Source organism: Scyliorhinus torazame, chromosome 22 (genome assembly GCF_047496885.1).
Source record: "Scyliorhinus torazame isolate Kashiwa2021f chromosome 22, sScyTor2.1, whole genome shotgun sequence".
Classification (NCBI taxonomy): Eukaryota; Metazoa; Chordata; class Chondrichthyes; order Carcharhiniformes; family Scyliorhinidae; genus Scyliorhinus; species Scyliorhinus torazame.
The window spans coordinates 14,533,418-14,555,239 of NC_092728.1; the positions used below are offsets into that span (position 1 = coordinate 14,533,418).

The window sequence follows — 21,822 nt, forward strand, 5'->3', positions numbered from 1 at the left end:
ATCGAGGGGTCAGTCAGTGACACAGTGACAGGGCCGCACTATCGAGGGGTCAGTCAGTGACACAGTGACAGGGCCACACTATCGAGGGGTCAGTCAGTGACACAATGACAGGGCCGCACTATCGAGGGGTCAGTCAGTCAGTGACACAGTGACAGGGCCGCACTATCGAGGGGTCAGTCAGTCAGTGACAGGGCCGCACTATCGAGGGGTCAGTCAGTGACACAGTGACAGGGCCGCACTATCGAGGGGTCAGTCAGTGACACAGTGACAGGGCCGCACTATCGAGGGGTCAGTGACACAGTGACAGGGCCGCACTATCGAGGGGTCAGTCAGTGACACAGTGACAGGGCCGCACTATCGAGGGGTCAGTCAGTGACACAGTGACAGGGCCGCACTATCGAGGGGTCAGTCAGTGACACAGTGACAGGGCCGCACTATCGAGGGGTCAGTGACACAGTGACAGGGCCGCACTATCGAGGGGTCAGTCAGTCAGTGACACAGTGACAGGGCCGCACTATCGAGGGGTCAGTCAGTGACACAGTGACAGGGCCGCACTATCGAGGGGTCAGTCAGTGACACAGTGACAGGGCCGCACTATCGAGGGGTCAGTCAGTGACACAGTGACAGGGCCGCACTATCGAGGGGTCAGTCAGTGACACAGTGACAGGGCCGCACTATCGAGGGGTCAGTCAGTCAGTGACACAGTGACAGGGCCGCACTATCGAGGGGTCAGTCAGTGACACAGTGACAGGGCCGCACTATCGAGGGTCAGTCAGTGACACAGTGACAGGGCTGCACTATCGAGGGGTCAGTAACACAGTGACACAGTGACAGGGCCGCACTATCGAGGGGTCAGTCAGTCAGTGACACAGTGACAGGGCCGCACTATCGAGGGGTCAGTCAGTCAGTGACACAGTGACAGGGCCGCACTATCGAGGGGTCAGTCAGTGACACAGTGACAGGGCCGCACTATCGAGGGTCAGTCAGTGACACAGTGACAGGGCCGCACTATCGAGGGGTCAGTCAGTCAGTGACACAGAGACAGGGCCGCACTATCGAGGGGTCAGTCAGTCAGTGACACAGAGACAGGGCCGCACTATCGAGGGGTCAGTCAGTCAGTGACACAGTGACTGGGCCGCACTATCGAGGGGTCAGTCAGTCAGTGACACAGTGACTGGGCCGCACTATCGAGGGGTCAGTCAGTCAGTGACACAGAGACAGGGCCGCACTATCGAGGGGTCAGTCAGTCAGTGACACAGTGACAGGGCCGCACTATCGAGGGGTCAGTCAGTGACACAGTGACAGGGCCGCACTATCGAGGGGTCAGTCAGTGACACAGTGACAGGGCCGCACTATCGAGGGGTCAGTCAGTGACACAGTGACAGGGCCGCACTATCGAGGGGTCAGTCAGTGACACAGTGACAGGGCCGCACTATCGAGGGGTCAGTCAGTGACACAGTGACAGGGCCGCACTATCGAGGGGTCAGTCAGTGACACAGTGACAGGGCCGCACTATCGAGGGGTCAGTCAGTCAGTGACACAGTGACAGGGCCGCACTATCGAGGGGTCAGTCAGGGACACAGTGACAGGGCCGCACTATCGAGGGGTCAGTCAGTCAGTGACACAGTGACAGGGCCGCACTATCGAGGGGTCAGTCAGTCAGTGACACAGTGACAGGGCCGCACTATCGAGGGTCAGTCAGTCAGTGACACAGTGACAGGGCCGCACTATCGAGGGGTCAGTCAGTGACACAGTGACAGGGCCGCACTATCGAGGGGTCAGTCAGTGACACAGTGACAGGGCCGCACTATCGAGGGGTCAGTCAGTGACACAGTGACAGGGCCGCAATATCGAGGGTCAGTCAGTGACACAGTGACAGGGCCGCACTATCGAGGAGTCAGTCAGTGACACAGTGACAGGGCCGCACTATCGAGGGGTCAGTCAGTCAGTGACACAGTGACAGGGCCGCACTATCGAGGGGTCAGTCAGTCAGTGACACAGTGACAGGGCCGCACTATCGAGGGTCAGTCAGTCAGTGACACAGTGACAGGGCTGCACTATCGAGGGGTCAGTCAGTGACACAGTGACAGGGCCGCACTATCGAGGGGTCAGTCAGTGACACAGTGACAGGGCCGCACTATCGAGGGGTCAGTCAGTGACACAGTGACAGGGCCGCACTATCGAGGGGTCAGTCAGTGACACAGTGACAGGGCCGCACTATCGAGGGGTCAGTCAGTGACACAGTGACAGGGCTGCACTATCGAGGGGTCAGTCAGTGACACAGTGACATGGATCAAACTATCGAGGGGTCAGTCAGTCACACAGTGCCAGGGCCGCACTATCGAGGGGTCAGTCAGTGACACAGTGACAGGGCCGCACTATCGCGGGGTCAGTCAGTCAGTGACACAGTGACAGGGCCGCACTATCGAGGGGTCAGTCAGTGACACAGTGACAGGGCCGCACTATCGAGGGGTCAGTCAGTGACACAGTGACAGGGCCGCACTATCGAGGGGTCAGTCAGTGACACAGTGACAGGGCCGCAATATCGAGGGGTCAGTCAGTCAGTGACACAGTGACAGGGCCGCACTATCGAGGGGTCAGTCAGTCAGTGACACAGTGACAGGGCCGCACTATCGAGGGTCAGTCAGTCAGTGACACAGTGACAGGGCCGCACTATCGAGGGGTCAGTCAGTCAGTGACAGGGTCACACTATCGAGGGGTCAGTCAGTGACACAGTGACAGGGCCGCACTATCGAGGGGTCAGTCAGTCAGTGACAGGGCCGCACTATCGAGGGGTCAGTCAGTGACACAGTGACAGGGCCGCACTATCGAGGGGTGAGTCAGTCACTGACACAGTGACAGGGCCGCACTATCGAGGGGTCAGTCAGTCAGTGACACAGTGACAGGGCCGCACTATCGAGGGGTCAGTCAGTGACACAGTGACAGGGCCGCACTATCGAGGGGTCAGTCAGTGACACAGTGACAGGGCCGCACTATCGAGGGGTCAGTCAGTGACACAGTGACAGGGCCGCACTATCGAGGGGTCAGTCAGTCAGTGACAGGGCCGCACTATCGAGGGTCAGTCAGTGACACAGTGACAGGGCCGCACTATCGAGGAGTCAGTCAGTGACACAGTGACAGGGCCGCACTATCGAGGGGTCAGTCAGTCAGTGACACAGTGACAGGGCCGCACTATCGAGGGGTCAGTCAGTCAGTGACACAGTGACAGGGCCGCACTATCGAGGGTCAGTCAGTCAGTGACACAGTGACAGGGCTGCACTATCGAGGGGTCAGTCAGTGACACAGTGACAGGGCCGCACTATCGAGGGGTCAGTCAGTGACACAGTGACAGGGCCGCACTATCGAGGGGTCAGTCAGTGACACAGTGACAGGGCCGCACTATCGAGGGGTCAGTCAGTGACACAGTGACAGGGCCGCACTATCGAGGGGTCAGTCAGTGACACAGTGACAGGGCTGCACTATCGAGGGGTCAGTCAGTGACACAGTGACAGGGATCAAACTATCGAGGGGTCAGTCAGTCACACAGTGCCAGGGCCGCACTATCGAGGGGTCAGTCAGTGACACAGTGACAGGGCCGCACTATCGAGGGGTCAGTCAGTCAGTGACACAGTGACAGGGCCGCACTATCGAGGGGTCAGTCAGTGACACAGTGACAGGGCCGCACTATCGAGGGGTCAGTCAGTGACACAGTGACAGGGCCGCACTATCGAGGGGTCAGTCAGTGACACAGTGACAGGGCCGCACTATCGAGGGGTCAGTGACACAGTGACAGGGCCGCACTATCGAGGGGTCAGTCAGTCAGTGACACAGTGACAGGGCCGCACTATCGAGGGGTCAGTCAGTGACACAGTGACAGGGCCGCACTATCGAGGGGTCAGTCAGTGACACAGTGACAGGGCCGCACTATCGAGGGGTCAGTCAGTGACACAGTGACAGGGCCGCACTATCGAGGGGTCAGTCAGTCAGTGACAGGGCCGCACTATCGAGGGGTCAGTCAGTGACACAGTGACAGGGCCGCACTATCGAGGGGTCAGTCCGTCAGTGACACAGTGACAGGGCCGCACTATCGAGGGGTCAGTCAGTGACACAGTGACAGGGCCGCACTATCGAGCGGTCAGTCAGTGACACAGTGACAGGGCCGCACTATCGAGGGGTCAGTGACACAGTGACAGGGCCACACTATCGAGGGGTCAGTCAGTGACACAGTGACAGGGCCGCACTATCGAGGGGTCAGTCAGTGACACAGTGACAGGGCTGCACTATCGAGGGGTCAGTCAGTGACACAGTGACATGGATCAAACTATCGAGGGGTCAGTCAGTCACACAGTGCCAGGGCCGCACTATCGAGGGGTCAGTCAGTGACACAGTGACAGGGCCGCACTATCGAGGGGTCAGTCAGTCAGTGACACAGTGACAGGGCCGCACTATCGAGGGGTCAGTCAGTGACACAGTGACAGGGCCGCACTATCGAGGGGTCAGTCAGTGACACAGTGACAGGGCCGCACTATCGAGGGGTCAGTCAGTGACACAGTGACAGGGCCGCAATATCGAGGGGTCAGTCAGTCAGTGACACAGTGACAGGGCCGCACTATCGAGGGGTCAGTCAGTCAGTGACACAGTGACAGGGCCGCACTATCGAGGGTCAGTCAGTCAGTGACACAGTGACAGGGCCGCACTATCGAGGGGTCAGTCAGTCAGTGACAGGGTCACACTATCGAGGGGTCAGTCAGTGACACAGTGACAGGGCCGCACTATCGAGGGGTCAGTCAGTCAGTGACAGGGCCGCACTATCGAGGGGTCAGTCAGTGACACAGTGACAGGGCCGCACTATCGAGGGGTGAGTCAGTCACTGACACAGTGACAGGGCCGCACTATCGAGGGGTCAGTCAGTCAGTGACACAGTGACAGGGCCGCACTATCGAGGGGTCAGTCAGTGACACAGTGACAGGGCCGCACTATCGAGGGGTCAGTCAGTGACACAGTGACAGGGCCGCACTATCGAGGGGTCAGTCAGTGACACAGTGACAGGGCCGCACTATCGAGGGGTCAGTCAGTCAGTGACAGGGCCGCACTATCGAGGGTCAGTCAGTGACACAGTGACAGGGCCGCACTATCGAGGAGTCAGTCAGTGACACAGTGACAGGGCCGCACTATCGAGGGGTCAGTCAGTCAGTGACACAGTGACAGGGCCGCACTATCGAGGGGTCAGTCAGTCAGTGACACAGTGACAGGGCCGCACTATCGAGGGTCAGTCAGTCAGTGACACAGTGACAGGGCTGCACTATCGAGGGGTCAGTCAGTGACACAGTGACAGGGCCGCACTATCGAGGGGTCAGTCAGTGACACAGTGACAGGGCCGCACTATCGAGGGGTCAGTCAGTGACACAGTGACAGGGCCGCACTATCGAGGGGTCAGTCAGTGACACAGTGACAGGGCCGCACTATCGAGGGGTCAGTCAGTGACACAGTGACAGGGCTGCACTATCGAGGGGTCAGTCAGTGACACAGTGACAGGGATCAAACTATCGAGGGGTCAGTCAGTCACACAGTGCCAGGGCCGCACTATCGAGGGGTCAGTCAGTGACACAGTGACAGGGCCGCACTATCGAGGGGTCAGTCAGTCAGTGACACAGTGACAGGGCCGCACTATCGAGGGGTCAGTCAGTGACACAGTGACAGGGCCGCACTATCGAGGGGTCAGTCAGTGACACAGTGACAGGGCCGCACTATCGAGGGGTCAGTCAGTGACACAGTGACAGGGCCGCACTATCGAGGTGTCAGTCAGTTAGTGACACAGTGACAGGGCCGCACTATCGAGGGGTCAGTCAGTCAGTGACACAGTGACAGGGCCGCACTATCGAGGGGTCAGTCAGTCAGTGACACAGTGATAGGGCCGCAATATCGAGGGGTCAGTCAGTCAGTGACACAGTGACAGGGCCGCACTATCGAGGGGTCAGTCAGTCAGTGACACAGTGACAGGGCCGCACTATCGAGGGTCAGTCAGTCAGTGACACAGTGACAGGGCCGCACTATCGAGGGGTCAGTCAGTCAGTGACAGGGTCACACTATCGAGGGGTCAGTCAGTGACACAGTGACAGGGCCGCACTATCGATGGGTCAGTCAGTCAGTGACAGGGCCGCACTATCGAGGGGTCAGTCAGTGACACAGTGACAGGGCCGCACTATCGAGGGGTGAGTCAGTCAGTGACACAGTGACAGGGCCGCACTATCGAGGGGTCAGTCAGTCAGTGACACAGTGACAGGGCCGCACTATCGAGGGGTCAGTCAGTGACACAGTGACAGGGCCGCACTATCGAGGGGTCAGTCAGTCTGTGACACAGTGACAGGGCCGCACTATCGAGGGGTCAGTCAGTCAGTGACAGGGTCACACTATCGAGGGGTCAGTCAGTCAGTGACAGGGCAGCACTATCGAGGGGTCAGTCAGTGACACAGTGACAGGGCCGCACTATCGAGGGGTCAGTCAGTCAGTGACAGGGTCACACTATCGAGGGGTCAGTCAGTCAGTGACAGGGCCGCACTATCGAGGGGTCAGTCAGTGACACAGTGACAGAGCCGCACTATCGAGGGGTCAGTCAGTGACACAATGACAGGGCCGCACTATCGAGGGGTCAGTCCGTCAGTGACACAGTGACAGGGCCGCACTATCGAGGGGTCAGTCAGTGATACAGTGACAGGGCCGCACTATCGAGGGGTCAGTACGTCAGTGACACAGTGACAGGGCCGCACTATCGAGGGGTCAGTCAGTCAGTGACACAGTGACAGGGCCGCACTTTCGAGGGGTCAGTCAGTGACACAGTGACAGGGCCGCACGATCGAGGAGTCAGTCAGTGGCACAGTGACAGGGCCGCACTATCGAGGGTCAGTCAGTCAGTGACACAGTGACAGGGCCGCACTATCGAGGGGTCAGTCAGTGACACAGTGACAGGGCCGCACTATCGAGGAGTCAGTCAGTAACACAGTGACAGGGCCGCACTATCGAGGGGTCAGTCAGTGACACAGTGACAGGGTCGCACTATCGAGGGGTCAGTCAGTGACACAGTGACAGGGCCGCACTATCGAGGGGTCAGTCAGTCAGTGACACAGTGACAGGGCCGCACTATCGAGGGGTCAGTCAGTGACACAGTGACAGGGCCGCACTATCGAGGGTCAGTCAGTGACACAGTGACAGGTCTGCACTATCGAGGGGTCAGTAACACAGTGACACAGTGACAGGGCCGCACTATCGAGGGGTCAGTCAGTCAGTGACACAGTGACAGGGCCGCACTATCGAGGGGTCAGTCAGTCAGTGACACAGTGACAGGGCCGCACTATCGAGGGGTCAGTCAGTCAGTAACACAGTGACAGGGCCGCACTATCGAGGGTCAGTCAGTGACACAGTGACAGGGCCGCACTATCGAGGGGTCAGTCAGTGACACAGTGACACGGCCGCACTATCGAGGGTCAGTCAGTGACACAGTGACAGGGCCGCACTATCGAGGGGTCAGTCAGTCAGTGACACAGAGACAGGGCCGCACTATCGAGGGGTCAGTCAGTGACACAGTGACTGGGCCGCACTATCGAGGGGTCAGTCAGTCAGTGACACAGTGACTGGGCCGCACTATCGAGGGGTCAGTCAGTCAGTGACACAGAGACAGGGCCGCACCATCGAGGGGTCAGTCAGTCAGTGACACAGTGACAGGGCCGCACTATCGAGGGGTCAGTCAGTGACACAGTGACAGGGCCGCACTATCGAGGGGTCAGTCAGTGACACAGTGACAGGGCCGCACTATCGAGGGGTCAGTCAGTGACACAGTGACAGGGCCGCACTATCGAGGGGTCAGTCAGTGACACAGTGACAGGGCCGCACTATCGAGGGGTCAGTCAGTGACACAGTGACAGGGCCGCACTATCGAGGGGTCAGTCAGTGACACAGTGACAGGGCCGCACTATCGAGGGGTCAGTCAGTCAGTGACACAGTGACAGGGCCGCACTATCGAGGGGTCAGTCAGGGACACAGTGACAGGGCCGCACTATCGAGGGGTCAGTCAGTCAGTGACACAGTGACAGGGCCGCACTATCGAGGGGTCAGTCAGTCAGTGACACAGTGACAGGGCCGCACTATCGAGGGTCAGTCAGTCAGTGACACAGTGACAGGGCCGCACTATCGAGGGGTCAGTCAGTGACACAGTGACAGGGCCGCACTATCGAGGGGTCAGTCAGTGACACAGTGACAGGGCCGCACTATCGAGGGGTCAGTCAGTCAGTGACACAGTGACAGGGCCGCACTATCGAGGGGTCAGTCAGTCAGTGACACAGTGACAGGGCCGCACTATCGAGGGTCAGTCAGTCAGTGACACAGTGACAGGGCTGCACTATCGAGGGGTCAGTCAGTGACACAGTGACAGGGCCGCACTATCGAGGGGTCAGTCAGTGACACAGTGACAGGGCCGCACTATCGAGGGGTCAGTCAGTGACACAGTGACAGGGATCAAACTATCGAGGGGTCAGTCAGTCACACAGTGCCAGGGCCGCACTATCGAGGGGTCAGTCAGTGACACAGTGACAGGGCCGCACTATCGAGGGGTCAGTCAGTCAGTGACACAGTGACAGGGCCGCACTATCGAGGGGTCAGTCAGTGACACAGTGACAGGGCCGCACTATCGAGGGGTCAGTCAGTGACACAGTGACAGGGCCGCACTATCGAGGGGTCAGTCAGTGACACAGTGACAGGGCCGCACTATCGAGGTGTCAGTCAGTCAGTGACACAGTGACAGGGCCGCACTATCGAAGGGTCAGTCAGTGACACAGTGACAGGGCCGCAATATCGAGGGGTCAGTCAGTCAGTGACACAGTGACAGGGCCGCACTATCGAGGGGTCAGTCAGTCAGTGACACAGTGACAGGGCCGCACTATCGAGGGTCAGTCAGTCAGTGACACAGTGACAGGGCCGCACTATCGAGGGGTCAGTCAGTCAGTGACAGGGTCACACTATCGAGGGGTCAGTCAGTGACACAGTGACAGGGCCGCACTATCGAGGGGTCAGTCAGTCAGTGACAGGGCCGCACTATCGAGGGGTCAGTCAGTGACACAGTGACAGGGCCGCACTATCGAGGGGTGAGTCAGTCAGGGACACAGTGACAGGGCCACACTATCGAGGGGTCAGTCAGTCAGTGACACAGTGACAGGGCCGCACTATCGAGGGGTCAGTCAGTGACACAGTGACAGGGCCGCACTATCGAGGGGTCAGTCAGTGACACAGTGACAGGGCCGCACTATCGAGGGGTCAGTCAGTGACACAGTGACAGGGCCGCACTATCGAGGGGTCAGTCAGTGACACAGTGACAGGGCCGCACTATCGAGGTGTCAGTCAGTCAGTGACACAGTGACAGGGCCGCACTATCGAGGGGTCAGTCAGTGACACAGTGACAGGGCCGCACTATCGAGGGGTCAGTCAGTCAGTGACTCAGTGACAGGGCCGCACTATCGAGGGTCAGTCAGTCAGTGACACAGTGACAGGGCCGCACTATCGAGGGGTCAGTCAGTCAGTGACAGGGTCACACTATCGAGGGGTCAGTCAGTGACACAGTGACAGGGCCGCACTATCGAGGGGTCAGTCAGTCAGTGACAGGGCCGCACTATCGAGGGGTCAGTCAGTGACACAGTGACAGGGCCGCACTATCGAGGGGTGAGTCAGTCAGTGACACAGTGACAGGGCCGCACTATCGAGGGGTCAGTCAGTCAGTGACACAGTGACAGGGCCGCACTATCGAGGGGTCAGTCAGTGACACAGTGACAGGGCCGCACTATCGAGGGGTCAGTCAGTGACACAGTGACAGGGCCGCACTATCGAGGGGTCAGTCAGTGACACAGTGACAGGGCCGCACTATCGAGGGGTCAGTCAGTCAGTGACAGGGCCGCACTATCGAGGGGTCAGTCAGTGACACAGTGACAGGGCCGCACTATCGAGGGGTCAGTCCGTCAGTGACACAGTGACAGGGCCGCACTATCGAGGGGTCAGTCAGTGACACAGTGACAGGGCCGCACTATCGAGCGGTCAGTCAGTGACACAGTGACAGGGCCGCACTATCGAGGGGTCAGTGACACAGTGACAGGGCCACACTATCGAGGGGTCAGTCAGTGACACAGTGACAGGGCCGCACTATCGAGGGGTCAGTCAGTGACTCAGTGACAGGGCCGCACTATCGAGGGGTCAGTCAGTGACACAGTGACAGGGCCGCACTATCGAGGCGTCAGTCAGTGACACAGTGACAGGGCCGCACTATCGAGGGGTCATTCAGTCAGTGACACAGTGACAGGGCCGCACTATCGAGGGGTCAGTCAGTGACACAGTGACAGGGCCGCACTATCGAGGGGTCAGTCAGTCAGTGACACAGTGACAGGGCCGCACTATCGAGGAGTCAGTCAGTGACACAGTGACAGGGCCGCACTATCGAGGGGTCAGTCAGTCAGTGACACAGTGACAGGGCCGCACTATCGAGGGGTCAGTCAGTGACACAGTGACAGGGCCGCACTATCGAGGGTCAGTCAGTGACACAGTGACAGGGCCGCACTATCGAGGGGTCAGTCAGTGACACAGTGACAGGGCCGCACTATCGAGGGGTCAGTCAGTGACACAGTGACAGGGCCGCACTATCGAGGGGTCAGTCAGTCAGTGACACAGTGACAGGGCCGCACTATCGAGGGGCCAGTCAGTGACACAGTGACATGGCCGCACTATCGAGCGGTCAGTCAGTCAGTGACACAGTGACAGGGCCACACTATCGAGGGGTCAGTCAGTGACACAGTGACAGGGCCGCACTATCGAGGGGTCAGTCAGTGACTCAGTGACAGGGCCGCACTATCGAGGGGTCAGTCAGTGACACAGTGACAGGGCCGCAATATCGAGGCGTCAGTCAGTGACACAGTGACAGGGCCGCACTATCGAGGGGTCATTCAGTCAGTGACACAGTGACAGGGCCGCACTATCGAGGGGTCAGTCAGTGACACAGTGACAGGGCCGCACTATCGAGGCGTCAGTCAGTGACACAGTGACAGGGCCGCACTATCGAGGGGTCAGTCAGTCAGTGACAGGGCCGCACTATCGAGGGGTCAGTCAGTGACACAGTGACAGGGCCGCACTATCGAGGGGTCAGTCCGTCAGTGACACAGTGACAGGGCCGCACTATCGAGGGGTCAGTCAGTGACACAGTGACAGGGCCGCACTATCGAGCGGTCAGTCAGTCAGTGACACAGTGACAGGGCCACACTATCGAGGGGTCAGTCAGTGACACAGTGACAGGGCCGCACTATCGAGGGGTCAGTCAGTGACTCAGTGACAGGGCCGCACTATCGAGGGGTCAGTCAGTGACACAGTGACAGGGCCGCACTATCGAGGGGTCAGTCAGTCAGTGACACAGTGACAGGGCCGCACTATCGAGGGGTCATTCAGTCAGTGACACAGTGACAGGGCCGCACTATCGAGGGGTCAGTCAGTGACACAGTGACAGGGCCGCACTATCGAGGGGTCAGTCAGTGACACAGTGACAGGGCCGCACTATCGAGGGGTCAGTCAGTCAGTGACAGGGCCGCACTATCGAGGGGTCAGTCAGTGACACAGTGACAGGGCCGCACTATCGAGGGGTCAGTCCGTCAGTGACACAGTGACAGGGCCGCACTATCGAGGGGTCAGTCAGTGACACAGTGACAGGGCCGCACTATCGAGCGGTCAGTCAGTCAGTGACACAGTGACAGGGCCACACTATCGAGGGGTCAGTCAGTGACACAGTGACAGGGCCGCACTATCGAGGGGTCAGTCAGTGACTCAGTGACAGGGCCGCACTATCGAGGGGTCAGTCAGTGACACAGTGACAGGGCCGCACTATCGAGGCGTCAGTCAGTGACACAGTGACAGGGCCGCACTATCGAGGGGTCATTCAGTCAGTGACGCAGTGACAGGGCCGCACTATCGAGGGGTCAGTCAGTGACACAGTGACAGGGCCGCACTATCGAGGGGTCAGTCAGTCAGTGACACAGTGACAGGGCCGCACTATCGAGGAGTCAGTCAGTGACACAGTGACAGGGCCGCACTATCGAGGGGTCAGTCAGTCAGTGACACAGTGACAGGGCCGCACTATCGAGGGGTCAGTCAGTGACACAGTGACAGGGCCGCACTATCGAGGGTCAGTCAGTGACACAGTGACAGGGCCGCACTATCGAGGGGTCAGTCAGTGACACAGTGACAGGGTCGCACTATCGAGGGGTCAGTCAGTGACACAGAGACAGGGCCGCACTATCGAGGGGGTCAGTCAGTCAGTGACACAGTGACAGGGCCGCACTATCGAGGGGTCAGTCAGTGACACAGTGACAGGGCTGCACTATCGAGGGGTCAGTCAGTGACACAGTGACAGGGCCGCACTATCGAGGGGTCAGTCAGTGAGACAGTGACAGGGCCGCACTATCGAGGGGTCAGTCAGTGTCACAGTGACAGGGCCGCACTATCGAGGGTCAGTCAGTGACACAGTGACAGGGCCGCACTATCGAGGGGTCAGTCAGTCAGTGACACAGTGACTGGGCCGCACTATCGAGGGGTCAGTCAGTGACACAGTGACAGCGCCGCACTATCGAGGGGTCAGTCAGTGACACAGTGACAGGGCCGCACTATCGAGGGGTCAGTCAGTCTGTGACACAGTGACAGGGCCGCACTATCGAGGGGTCAGTCAGTGACACAGTGACAGGGCCGCACTATCGAGGGGTCAGTCAGTGACACAGTGACAGGGCCGCACTATCGAGGGTCAGTCAGTGACACAGTGACAGGGCCGCACTATCGAGGGGTCAGTCAGTGACACAGTGACAGGGCCGCACTATCGAGGGGTCAGTCAGTGACACAGTGACAGGGCCGCACTATCGAGGCGTCAGTCAGTGACACAGTGACAGGGCCGCACTATCGAGGGGTCATTCAGTCAGTGACACAGTGACAGGGCCGCACTATCGAGGGGTCAGTCAGTCAGTGACACAGTGACAGGGCCGCACTATCGAGGGGTCAGTCAGTCAGTGACACAGTGACAGGGCCGCACTATCGAGGGGTCAGTCAGTGACACAGTGACAGGGCCGCACTATCGAGGGGTCAGTCAGTGTCACAGTGACAGGGCCGCACTATCGAGGGTCAGTCAGTGACACAGTGACAGGGCCGCACTATCGAGGGGTCAGTCAGTCAGTGACACAGTGACTGTGCCGCACTATCGAGGGGTCAGTCAGTGACACAGTGACAGCGCCGCACTATCGAGGGGTCAGTCAGTGACACAGTGACAGGGCCGCACTATCGAGCGGTCAGTCAGTGACACAGTGACAGGGCCGCACTATCGAGGGGTCAGTCAGTCATTGACACAGTGACAGGGCCGCACTATCGAGGGGTCAGTCAGTGACACAGTGACAGGGCCGCACTCTCGAGGGGTCTGTCAGTCAGTGACACAGTGACAGGGCCGCACTATCGAGGGGTCAGTCAGTCAGTGACACAGTGACAGGGCCGCACTATCGAGGGGTCAGTCAGTGACACAGTGACTGGGCCGCACTATCGAGGGGTCAGTCAGTGACACAGTGACAGGGCCGCACTATCGAGGGGTCAGTCAGTGACACAGTGACAGCGCCGCACTATCGAGGGGTCAGTCAGTTACACAGTGACAGGGCCGCACTATCGAGGGGTCAGTCAGTGACACAGTGACAGGGCCGCACTATCGAGGGGTCAGTCAGTGACACAGTGACAGGGCCGCACTATCGAGGGGTCAGTCAGTCAGTGACACAGTGACAGGGCCGCACTATCGAGGGGTCAGTCAGTGACACAGTGACAGGGCCGCACTATCGAGGGGTCAGTCAGTGACACAGTGACAGGCCGCACTATCGAGGGGTCAGTCAGTGACACAGTGACAGGGCCGCACTATCGAGGGGTCAGTCAGTGACACAGTGACAGCGCCGCACTATCGAGGGGTCAGTCAGTGACACAGTGACAGGGCCGCACTATCGAGGGGTCAGTCAGTGACACAGTGACAGGGCCGCACTATCGAGGGGTCAGTCAGTGACACAGTGACAGGGCCGCACTATCGAGGGGTCAGTCAGTGACACAGTGACAGGGCCGCACTATCGAGGGGTCAGTCAGTGACACAGTGACAGCGCCGCACTATCGAGGGGTCAGTCAGTGACACAGTGACAGGGCCGCACTATCGAGGGGTCAGTCAGTCTGTGACACAGTGACAGGGCCGCACTATCGAGGGGTCAGTCAGTCAGTGACACAGTGACAGGGCCGCACTATCGAGGGGTCAGTCAGTGACACAGCGACAGGGCCGCACTATCGAGGGGTCAGTCAGTGACACAGTGACAGGGCCGCACTATCGAGGGGTCAGTCAGTCTGTGACACAGTGACAGGGCCGCACTATCGAGGGGTCAGTCAGTCTGTGACACAGTGACAGGGCCGCACTATCGAGGGGTCAGTCAGTCAGTTACACAGTGACAGGGCCGCACTATCGAGGGGTCAGTCAGTGACACAGCGACAGGGCCGCACTATCGAGGGGTCAGTCAGTGACACAGTGACAGGGCCGCACTATCGAGGGGTCAGTCAGTGACACAGTGACAGGGCCGCACTATCGAGGGGTCAGTCAGTCAGTGACAGGGCCGCACTATCGAGGGGTCAGTCAGTGACACAGTGACAGGGCCGCACTATCGAGGGGTCAGTCCGTCAGTGACACAGTGACAGGGCCGCACTATCGAGGGGTCAGTCAGTGACACAGTGACAGGGCCGCACTATCGAGCGGTCAGTCAGTGACACAGTGACAGGGCCGCACTATCGAGGGGTCAGTGACACAGTGACAGGGCCACACTATCGAGGGGTCAGTCAGTGACACAGTGACAGGGCCGCACTATCGAGGGGTCAGTCAGTGACTCAGTGACAGGGCCGCACTATCGAGGGGTCAGTCAGTGACACAGTGACAGGGCCGCACTATCGAGGCGTCAGTCAGTGACACAGTGACAGGGCCGCACTATCGAGGGGTCATTCAGTCAGTGACACAGTGACAGGGCCGCACTATCGAGGGGTCAGTCAGTGACACAGTGACAGGGCCGCACTATCGAGGGGTCAGTCAGTGACACAGTGACAGGGCCGCACTATCGAGGGGTCAGTCAGTCAGTGACACAGTGACTGGGCCGCACTATCGAGGGGTCAGTCAGTGACACAGTGACAGGGCCGCACTATCGAGGGGTCAGTCCGTCAGTGACACAGTGACAGGGCCGCACTATCGAGGGGCCAGTCAGTGACACAGTGACAGGGCCGCACTATCGAGCGGTCAGTCAGTCAGTGACACAGTGACAGGGCCACACTATCGAGGGGTCAGTCAGTGACACAGTGACAGGGCCGCACTATCGAGGGGTCAGTCAGTGACTCAGTGACAGGGCCGCACTATCGAGGGGTCAGTCAGTGACACAGTGACAGGGCCGCACTATCGAGGCGTCAGTCAGTGACACAGTGACAGGGCCGCACTATCGAGGGGTCATTCAGTCAGTGACACAGTGACAGGGCCGCACTATCGAGGGGTCAGTCAGTGACACAGAGACAGGGCCGCACTATCGAGGCGTCAGTCAGTGACACAGTGACAGGGCCGCACTATCGAGGGGTCAGTCAGTCAGTGACAGGGCCGCACTATCGAGGGGTCAGTCAGTGACACAGTGACAGGGCCGCACTATCGAGGGGTCAGTCCGTCAGTGACACAGTGACAGGGCCGCACTATCGAGGGGTCAGTCAGTGACACAGTGACAGGGCCGCACTATCGAGGGGTCAGTCAGTGACTCAGTGACAGGGCCGCACTATCGAGGGGTCAGTCAGTGACACAGTGACAGGGCCGCACTATCGAGGCGTCAGTCAGTGACACAGTGACAGGGCCGCACTATCGAGGGGTCATTCAGTCAGTGACACAGTGACAGGGCCGCACTATCGAGGGGTCAGTCAGTGACACAGTGACAGGGCCGCACTACCGAGGGGTCAGTCAGTGACACAGTGACAGGGCCGCACTATCGAGGGGTCAGTCAGTCAGTGACAGGGCCGCACTATCGAGGGGTCAGTCAGTGACACAGTGACAGGGCCGCACTATCGAGGGGTCAGTCAGTGACACAGCGACAGGGCCGCACTATCGAGGGGTCAGTCAGTGACACAGTGACAGGGCCGCACTATCGAGGGGTCAGTCAGTGACACAGTGACAGGGCCGCACTATCGAGGGGTCAGTCAGTCAGTGACAGGGCCGCACTATCGAGGGGTCAGTCAGTGACACAGTGACAGGGCCGCACTATCGAGGGGTCAGTCCGTCAGTGACACAGTGACAGGGCCGCACTATCGAGGGGTCAGTCAGTGACACAGTGACAGGGCCGCACTATCGAGCGGTCAGTCAGTGACACAGTGACAGGGCCGCACTATCGAGGGGTCAGTGACACAGTGACAGGGCCACACTATCGAGGGGTCAGTCAGTGACACAGTGACAGGGCCGCACTATCGAGGGGTCAGTCAGTGACTCAGTGACAGGGCCGCACTATCGAGGGGTCAGTCAGTGACACAGTGACAGGGCCGCACTATCGAGGCGTCAGTCAGTGACACAGTGACAGGGCCGCACTATCGAGGGGTCATTCAGTCAGTGACACAGTGACAGGGCCGCACTATCGAGGGGTCAGTCAGTGACACAGTGACAGGGCCGCACTATCGAGGGGTCAGTCAGTCAGTGACACAGTGACAGGGCCGCACTATCGAGGAGTCAGTCAGTGACACAGTGACAGGGCCGCACTATCGAGGGGTCAGTCAGTCAGTGACACAGTGACAGGGCCGCACTATCGAGGGGTCAGTCAGTGACACAGTGACAGGGCCGCACTATCGAGGGTCAGTCAGTGACACAGTGACAGGGCCGCACTATCGAGGGGTCAGTCAGTGACACAGTGACAGGGCCGCACTATCGAGGGGTCAGTCAGTGACACAGAGACAGGGCCGCACTATCGAGGGGGTCAGTCAGTCAGTGACACAGTGACAGGGCCGCACTATCGAGGGGTCAGTCAGTGACACAGTGACAGGGCCGCACTATCGAGGGGTCAGTCAGTGACACAGTGACAGGGCCGCACTATCGAGGGGTCAGTCAGTGACACAGTGACAGGGCCGCACTATCGAGGGGTCAGTCAGTGTCACAGTGACAGGGCCGCACTATCGAGGGGTCAGTCAGTGACACAGTGACAGGGCCGCACTATCGAGGGGTCAGTCCGTCAGTGACACAGTGACAGGGCCGCACTATCGAGGGGCCAGTCAGTGACACAGTGACAGGGCCGCACTATCGAGCGGTCAGTCAGTCAGTGACACAGTGACAGGGCCACACTATCGAGGGGTCAGTCAGTGACACAGTGACAGGGCCGCACTATCGAGGGGTCAGTCAGTGACTCAGTGACAGGGCCGCACTATCGAGGAGTCAGTCAGTGACACAGTGACAGGGCCGCACTATCGAGGGGTCAGTCAGTCAGTGACACAGTGACAGGGCCGCACTATCGAGGGGTCAGTCAGTGACACAGTGACAGGGCCGCACTATCGAGGGTCAGTCAGTGACACAGTGACAGGGCCGCACTATCGAGGGGTCAGTCAGTGACACAGTGACAGGGCCGCACTATCGAGGGGTCAGTCAGTGACACAGAGACAGGGCCGCACTATCGAGGGGGTCAGTCAGTCAGTGACACAGTGACAGGGCCGCACTATCGAGGGGTCAGTCAGTGACACAGTGACAGGGCCGCACTATCGAGGGGTCAGTCAGTGACACAGTGACAGGGCCGCACTATCGAGGGGTCAGTCAGTGACACAGTGACAGGGCCGCACTATCGAGGGGTCAGTCAGTGTCACAGTGACAGGGCCGCACTATCGAGGGGTCAGTCAGTGACACAGTGACAGGGCCGCACTATCGAGGGGTCAGTCCGTCAGTGACACAGTGACAGGGCCGCACTATCGAGGGGCCAGTCAGTGACACAGTGACAGGGCCGCACTATCGAGCGGTCAGTCAGTCAGTGACACAGTGACAGGGCCACACTATCGAGGGGTCAGTCAGTGACACAGTGACAGGGCCGCACTATCGAGGGGTCAGTCAGTGACTCAGTGACAGGGCCGCACTATCGAGGAGTCAGTCAGTGACACAGTGACAGGGCCACACTATCGAGGCGTCAGTCAGTGACACAGTGACAGGGCCGCACTATCGAGGGGTCATTCAGTCAGTGACACAGTGACAGGGCCGCACTATCGAGGGGTCAGTCAGTGACACAGTGACAGGGCCGCACTATCGAGGCGTCAGTCAGTGACACAGTGACAGGGCCGCACTATCGAGGGGTCAGTCAGTCAGTGACAGGGCCGCACTATCGAGGGGTCAGTCAGTGACACAGTGACAGGGCCGCACTATCGAGGGGTCAGTCCGTCAGTGACACAGTGACAGGGCCGCACTATCGAGGGGTCAGTCAGTGACACAGTGACAGGGCCGCACTATCGAGCGGTCAGTCAGTCAGTGACACAGTGACAGGGCCACACTATCGAGGGGTCAGTCAGTGACACAGTGACAGGGCCGCACTATCGAGGGGTCAGTCAGTGACTCAGTGACAGGGCCGCACTATCGAGGGGTCAGTCAGTGACACAGTGACAGGGCCGCACTATCGAGGGGTCATTCAGTCAGTGACACAGTGACAGGGCCGCACTATCGAGGGGTCAGTCAGTGACACAGTGACAGGGCCGCACTATCGAGGGGTCAGTCAGTGACACAGTGACAGGGCCGCACTATCGAGGGGTCAGTCAGTCAGTGACAGGGCCGCACTATCGAGGGGTCAGTCAGTGACACAGTGACAGGGCCGCACTATCGAGGGGTCAGTCCGTCAGTGACACAGTGACAGGGCCGCACTATCGAGGGGTCAGTCAGTGACACAGTGACAGGGCCGCACTATCGAGCGGTCAGTCAGTCAGTGACACAGTGACAGGGCCACACTATCGAGGGGTCAGTCAGTGACACAGTGACAGGACCGCACTATCGAGGGGTCAGTCAGTGACTCAGTGACAGGGCCGCACTATCGAGGGGTCAGTCAGTGACACAGTGACAGGGCCGCACTATCGAGGCGTCAGTCAGTGACACAGTGACAGGGCCGCACTCTCGAGGGGTCATTCAGTCAGTGACACAGTGACAGGGCCGCACTATCGAGGGGTCAGTCAGTGACACAGTGACAGGGCCGCACTATCGAGGGGTCAGTCAGTCAGTGACACAGTGACAGGGCCGCACTATCGAGGAGTCAGTCAGTGACACAGTGACAGGGCCGCACTATCGAGGGGTCAGTCAGTCAGTGACACAGTGACAGGGCCGCACTATCGAGGGGTCAGTCAGTGACACAGTGACAGGGCCGCACTATCGAGGGTCAGTCAGTGACACAGTGACAGGGCCGCACTATCGAGGGGTCAGTCAGTGACACAGTGACAGGGCCGCACTATCGAGGGGTCAGTCAGTGACACAGAGACAGGGCCGCACTATCGAGGGGGTCAGTCAGTCAGTGACACAGTGACAGGGCCGCACTATCGAGGGGTCTGTCAGTGACACAGTGACAGGGCTGCACTATCGAGGGGTCAGTCAGTGACACAATGACAGGGCCGCACTATCGAGGGGTCAGTCAGTGAGACAGTGACAGGGCCGCACTATCGAGGGGTCAGTCAGTGTCACAGTGACAGGGCCGCACTATCGAGAGTCAGTCAGTGACACAGTGACAGGGCCGCACTATCGAGGGGTCAGTCAGTCAGTGACACAGTGACTGGGCCGCACTATCGAGGGGTCAGTCAGTGACACAGTGACAGCGCCGCACTATCGAGGGGTCAGTCAGTGACACAGTGACAGGGCCGCACTATCGAGGGGTCAGTCAGTCTGTGACACAGTGACAGGGCCGCACTATCGAGGGGTCAGTCAGTGACACAGTGACAGGGCCGCACTATCGAGGGGTCAGTCAGTGACACAGTGACAGGGCCGCACTATCGAGGGTCAGTCAGTGACACAGTGACAGGGCCGCACTATCGAGGGGTCAGTCAGTGACACAGTGACAGGGCCGCACTATCGAGGGGTCAGTCAGTGACACAGTGACAGGGCCGCACTATCGAGGCGTCAGTCAGTGACACAGTGACAGGGCCGCACTATCGAGGGGTCATTCAGTCAGTGACACAGTGACAGGGCCGAACTATCGAGGGGTCAGTCAGTCAGTGACACAGTGACAGGGCCGCACTATCGAGGGGTCAGTCAGTCAGTGACACAGTGACAGGGCCGCACTATCGAGGGGTCAGTCAGTGACACAGTGACAGGGCCGCACTATCGAGGGGTCAGTCAGTCAGTGACACAGTGACAGGGCCGCACTATCGAGGGGTCAGTCAGTGACACAGTGACTGGGCCGCACTATCGAGGGGTCAGTCAGTGACACAGTGACAGTGCCGCACTATCGAGGGGTCAGTCAGTGACACAGTGACAGCGCCGCACTATCGAGGGGTCAGTCAGTGACACAGTGACAGGGCCGCACTATCGAGGGGTCAGTCAGTGACACAGTGACAGGGCCGCACTATCGAGGGGTCAGTCAGTGACACAGTGACAGGGCCGCACTATCGAGGGGTCAGTCAGTCAGTGACACAGTGACTGGGCCGCACTATCGAGGGGTCAGTCAGTGACACAGTGACAGGCCGCACTATCGAGGGGTCAGTCAGTGACACAGTGACAGGGCCGCACTATCGAGGGGTCAGTCAGTGACACAGTGACAGCGCCGCACTATCGAGGGGTCAGTCAGTGACACAGTGACAGGGCCGCACTATCGAGGGGTCAGTCAGTGACACAGTGACAGGGCCGCACTATCGAGGGGTCAGTCAGTGACACAGAGACAGGGCCGCACTATCGAGGGGTCAGTCAGTGACACAGTGACAGGGCCGCACTATCGAGGGGTCAGTCAGTGACACAGTGACAGGGCCGCACTATCGAGGGGTCAGTCAGTGACACAATGACAGGGCCGCACTATCGAGGGGTCAGTCAGTGACACAGTGACAGGGCCGCACTATCGAGGGGTCAGTCAGTGACACAGTGACAGGGCCGCACTATCGAGGGGTCAGTCAGTGACACAGTGACAGCGCCGCACTATCGAGGGGTCAGTCAGTGACACAGTGACAGGGCCGCACTATCGAGGGGTCAGTCAGTCTGTGACACAGTGACAGGGCCGCACTATCGAGGGGTCAGTCAGTCAGTGACACAGTGACAGGGCCGCACTATCGAGGGGTCAGTCAGTGACACAGCGACAGGGCCGCACTATCGAGGGGTCAGTCAGTGACACAGTGACAGGGCCGCACTATCGAGGGGTCAGTCAGTCTGTGACACAGTGACAGGGCCGCACTATCGAGGGGTCAGTCAGTCAGTTACACAGTGACAGGGCCGCACTATCGAGGGGTCAGTCAGTGACACAGCGACAGGGCCGCACTATCGAGGGGTCAGTCAGTGACACAGTGACAGGGCCGCACTATCGAGGGGTCAGTCAGTGACACAGTGACAGGGCCGCACTATCGAGGGGTCAGTCAGTGACACAGTGACAGGGCCGCACTATCGAGGGGTCAGTCAGTGACACAGTGACAGGGCCGCACTATCGAGGGGTCAGTCAGTGACACAGTGAGAGGGCTGCACTATCGAGGGGTCAGTCAGTGACACAGTGACAGGGCCGCACTATCGAGGGGTCAGTCAGTGACACAGTGACAGGGCCGCACTATCGA

General features: G+C 59.3%; 1 protein-coding gene across 1 annotated transcript in view; it reads right to left on the bottom strand.

The window, feature by feature from the left end:
* LOC140399438 (synapsin-1-like) overlaps positions 1-21,822 on the bottom strand; it is a 39,469-nt gene that overhangs the window by 16,718 nt on the left and 929 nt on the right. The gene's annotated exons all lie outside the window — the stretch shown is intronic.